Source organism: Esox lucius, chromosome 14, assembly GCF_011004845.1.
Source record: "Esox lucius isolate fEsoLuc1 chromosome 14, fEsoLuc1.pri, whole genome shotgun sequence".
Classification (NCBI taxonomy): domain Eukaryota; kingdom Metazoa; phylum Chordata; class Actinopteri; order Esociformes; family Esocidae; genus Esox; species Esox lucius.
The window spans coordinates 1,144,730-1,150,279 of NC_047582.1; the positions used below are offsets into that span (position 1 = coordinate 1,144,730).

Sequence of the window (5,550 nt, forward strand, 5' to 3'; positions counted from 1 at the left end):
TCAAATGCTTTGGTAAAGTCACACAAATTAAACATTGAAGTCCATGTTGCACAAAAATAAACACTGAAGTTTGTAATTATTATGTTGTTGTTTTTTTTACAGTGGGTCATAATATATCATATCTTTTAGTTTGTCAGTGCGTTAGGATTTTCTTTCTGCGCATTTTCGCACTAACTCAAAACGTGCGTACACCACCTCCTGAGCTGGCGTAGGATTTGAGAGTGCTGTATGCCAACGTCCATATTGATAAATCTCCAAGTCACCGTGGTTTTGGGTGTACGCCAGGTGTACGCTGGAAATTTGGTGTACGCACTTTTGATAAATGAGGGCCAGTGTCCCTGAAGGTGGTACACACAAGCCAATCTTAAGTATGCCTTATCTCCTTCCTGTAGTATCACTTCATTTAGGATTTCAGAAAGCACACATGTTGGTAACTGTAAAATACAGGTCAGGCAAAATCAAGCATAGTAAAGACAACACACTGACTACACTATTGCCTGTACAAATGGCAACAATCATTCAATTTGTATCAATCATGTTTGGGCATAAGTTAGCAGAAATATGAAAATTAACAATTATTGGTGAGAACATCTATCATAATGCATTACCCTGATGTTTTAGTTTCCCTGATATTGATATGACTGTACTAAGGGATGTATAAGCATGAGACGCTTGCAGTGACAGGGCAATTATTGTGCATAAGGTGCTCTATAGTGTGTGTCATGGTGATAGTGCAAATAAGTCCAATAGTGCAAGGATAAAGGGAGGGGTTGTGCCATGTTTATTGGCTAATATAGCCAGTAAACAGTGTAAGCAGTAAGTAAACATTACCTCCAATATGAAGCACCTGTCATCCTTTTCTAATCGAACCTTTTGAGGAAAAATTATATTATATTAAAAAATATATATATATATTATAAAAAAAACGTAACGTTATATATGTATATAAAACAACCTTACGTTTTTTTAATGAATTAATTAAGACAGGATAAGGCCACTGGGTGTCCTCTGCCATCATCATGCTCACCTCATGTTCCCTCTTGCTGTCGGAAGTTGCGTGCGCGGGCGTGGCGTGAGCAGGGGTCATGGCGTGAGCGACTGCTGCATGCTGCAGTTGGACCCTTCTCACATTAGAGATTCCGTAGCAACAATAAGACTTCCAGTTTTCGGATTTTGCCTTCAAAATACAAGTCCACGGTAAAACGCGATTTTAGTAATATTAAATGTATCGATTTTGACAATTTCCTTAGTGTATATTGTAAAAATGTATTGTAGGAAATGTTCAGTAGAGTGGATAGAGTAATTATTTGCCAAAAAAATCAAGGGCACTGTGTATTTGCAATTGCTGTAGGCATTTTACTCCACCTATCCTACATCCTATTGGCCACAATATAACTCAAAGGATATTAAATAAATATAGCCCTGTACAGAAAAGACTGTTCTATACGCTGCAGTGAATGTATTGTAGGAAATGTCAAGGAGACTCTATAGAGCGATTATATGCAAAAGAAATGGGCGGAGCAAAATGCCAGCAACAATTGCAAATACACAGTGCCCCTTGATTTATTTTGCATATAATCACTGTATAGAGTCTCTTTGACATTTCCTACAATACATTCACTGTGGCGTATAGAATAGTTTTTTCTGTATGAGTCAATATATATATTTCATATCCATTAAGTTACATTGTGGAAAAAGAGGGTGTGGAAATATTGTGTTGCTAGATGTAACACACCGTTCCCCATGATAAGACAGGTTTGTCTTACTCACATTCTCCTGGACATTTCCTACACTGCTTTCTCTGTGGAATATTCAATAGTTTATGAGCTATGAGGCAATATGTATTCCATTTTCTGTCATTGGCATTGTCTGAATTTTACCCTTGGGACGTGTTTTAACACTCACTTTTTATCGAAATGACTCTTAAATATGATCATATTTGAATTGTTGTCAATGTTTTGAGAGGTGTTGTTGTCAATGTTTTTAAGTAATTCGTTGGTCTCTTTTATTTTGAAAATGTTCAGATTTTCGTGACCTGGAAGTGTTTCTTTAATGTTGCTCACAAAACGCTGATGCTTTCTTGGCAGTGAAACCAACTCCAATTTTGGGAAGGACACAAATGAGGTAAGTGGCTAACTGGCCAGTAATGTTTAAAGATTCGTATTATCAACACAGGAAACAAAAACTAAGCTTAGTTGACGGTTTTCTCAATACACTTGAGTTCTCCATGTGGACTGGGAGTAAACGAAAATTTTAGTCACGTTGTCGGAGAAACTAAACTGCAAGTACTGAAAGTGTATACTCCATTGATTCTGTTGCGTTCATTTTACATGTACCAGTCGTTTGTTTGCATGACTACGTTAATTAGCCAACTACTCAGTTAAATTTAGTTATATTTAGTTTTAGCTATCAATATTACTGCCACAATTGTATCTGTAGAAACAGACGTTTTATGTAAAGCAAGTTTGGCTAGCTAACAATAATAGTACTATTTTGCCATGCAAGCTAGTTGTAAATCCAACATTAAATGCAAAGTAAATATGTTGGTTTTCGGCGATGAGCTGACAGCTCGACTTAAACTTCTGGATCAGCGCAGAAAAGAGAGAGGGACATGCCATGCTCACTTCAGAGTTTGATGACGATATTGAAAGATTTTGTCACACCATAGGTGACCTGATCCTTAAATTGCCACAACATAAAAAAGGTGTAGCCATGTTCAAAATCCATTTTATTTGAGGTGGGGAAAGAATACGCACCCTGATGTGGCTAAAGTAATCCTTTTCAAAGTGACTAAATAACTTTGTGATTTGAGTCAAAATAATTTGCATAGAGATGGGGAAAGTCACTGTTTGAACACACACCCCGATGGGGCTAAAGTAATTTTTGTCCAAAGGGACTAAGTATACTTTTGTTTGTGATTTGAGTGATAATAATTTGCACACTTCATGGATGTTGACCTTTTGAGTTACTTCTTTCAATATTATTATTTTTATTTATATTCTTTGATTTAAAATGCTGAGTGCACATTTGAACAAAATATTTTGTGCACTTTCTTTGCATTTTAAACAATAAGTTCTAAGTAGTCCACTCTTTTCACTGTTTGCAATATCTTGTTACACTTACAAATGTCCATACACATTTAAAGAACCTATTTAGTTTGTCAAATATTTGTTTGTCAATAATTTACTGAGAGTTCAGTAGGCCAGCCCTCAGCACCGTATCCTGCCATGGCACATGAAACACCTCATCAGGTCATTGAGGACTCCAACAGCAGCCTGAGAGGCCCTCCCTGCGTCAGCCAAGGTGCCTCCCTCTGTGACCTGTCTTCTCCACTTCCCAGCTGTGCCTCGCCATTGTTCAAAAGAGAGTCTGTTAAATTAGGTGGTATATACTTTGTTGCAGGTGTGTTGGCAGCATCTGTATAGGCCAGATAGTTGTGCAGTGCAGCACAGCCCTTCACAACATGTATACATTTGTCTGGTAGGAATTCCAACGGTCTGCCTAAAATTCTCCACCTTGCGGCCATCATACCAAATTAGTTCTCAATGATGTCTGGTCTGTGAATGTTGATATTTGTAGATCATCTTGCTTTTGTCCAGATTGGCACCCGGTAAAGCAGAATATACATTGAAATGTAAAATAAATATCCAATGACTAACTGCATTTTGTTGTACTGTACTTGTACTTGTTCAATGACAATAGATTGAAAGTTGTCATTGAACAGTACAAGTACAGTACAAATAAATGCAGTTTGTGTCTAACCAGAAGTGCAAATAGAGGGCAAAAAATTTACAAGGTGTGTGTGTGTGTTACATATGGTAATTCTAAATGTGCAATGGAAGAAATAAAAGGCAGAACACTTACAAGTATGAAGTATATAACCCTAACCCTATTATTAATCTAATATATTATCTGCTTATGATTTAACCCTCCAAATATTTTCAGAATATCAATAAATGATTGCTTACCATTAAAGGGCTTCATCAGACTTCCATGCAATGGAAAAAGCAGCATCTCCAACGATGACATGGGGATGGTGACTCCTATCCCAGGAAGGTTTGCAGTTTGAGGGATAGCAACTGTCCCCTGTAGCAGGATTGCATACATTGCATACATGCTAAAATACTATAAATATACCTCTTCGTCCATCTTACGCATCTGCTGAAGAAGCACACTGTATTCTTGCTAGATAGCTATTATACTGTTTACCAACTATACAGATACTTGTGTGAAGTTTTCCTGCTCGACAAGGAAACAAACCAGGTGCCAAGAGTCTTCTCTTCCTTTCTCCTCTTCATTTAATTTTACTCTCAAACGTGCCATTCTAGAAACTGTCTTCCCCGATCTAGCTACCTATTATATTGTTTACCAACTATACAGTTACTACTTCAGTGAAGCTTTCCTGATTTACAAGCGAACAAACCAACATTTTGTGCAACATCGCCGCCTAGTCCTAACAAGTGTAACAGCTATCTACACAACAAGGCTGCACAACTATAAATGCTGAGCACATCTGAGTACACATGCACATGACATTAACAATGCAGACCCGCAGAAGCATAAATCAGGCTTTAAAAGCAGGAACAATATAAGCGTAAGTATCTGAGCAACTTTGACAAGGGGCAGATTGTGTTGGATAAATGACTGCTTCAGAGCATCTCCAAAACTGCAGCCATTGTGGGGTGTTCCCGGTCTGCAGTAGTAAGAACCACTGGTGCAAAGAAGGAAAAGTGGTGAACCGGTGACAGGGTCAAGGCTACGTGGGTATCCAAGGCTGTCCTGTGTGGTCGGATCCAACAGATGAGCTTCTGTAGCTCAAATTGCTGAAAAAGTACTATCTCAGTACTATGATGGGGTCTGAAACCGGACTGGAGTATTTCATAAATGTTATTTGTCATCAGGAAGGCATTCACAATGAGTTCAAGGTGTTGACTTGGCCTCCAAATTCCCCATGAGTGAAGTACGGGCCCTGTTATTAATGTAATACGTTCACAAAACTTAACCTGACAACTAAAAGAGCATATTTGTGCATAAAAATGTTAAAATGTTTACTACTTAACTATACATACATTGACATCATAATTGTGTACGTATTTAATAACATGAAAAGAATACAATATAAAAATGTACATTATCTATATTGTAGTCCGACACAACTAAATGATCTGCCTCATATGAAACCACTACGGGAACACACTTATTGGTTCAAAAGCATATGCCAAGGGAAGAACAGGGACAGGTATGATTGGTCGGTCTTCTTCCATTATTACTGCAGGTTTGCGGGGTTGAGATTAGAGCGCTAACATTCTTGTTACGTCAGTTGTATACATCATTCCAACATGGCGGCGCCCCATACTTTTTAAGTACACAAAAATAATTTCTATTATTTATAGTATATGGTGTAAATTTTTATATTGTATTATTCTTATTATTATTAAATATACACCCAGTTATATCATCATCATCATCATCATCATCTTCTTCCGCTTCATCCGGGGCCGGGTCGCGGGGGCAGCAGTCTAAGCAGGGATGCCCAGACTTCCCTCTCCC

The 5,550-nt window shown here is 37.9% G+C and overlaps 1 long non-coding RNA gene across 1 annotated transcript; it reads left to right on the plus strand.

Annotated features, from left to right (window-relative positions):
* The first annotated feature begins 1,160 nt into the window (after positions 1-1,160).
* On the plus strand, positions 1,161-3,699 carry LOC105007530. Its single transcript, XR_827555.5, has 3 exons — positions 1,161-1,197; positions 2,025-2,124; positions 3,199-3,699. It is a non-coding gene; the product is annotated as an uncharacterized LOC105007530 (long non-coding RNA).
* The last annotated feature ends 1,851 nt before the right edge of the window (positions 3,700-5,550 follow it).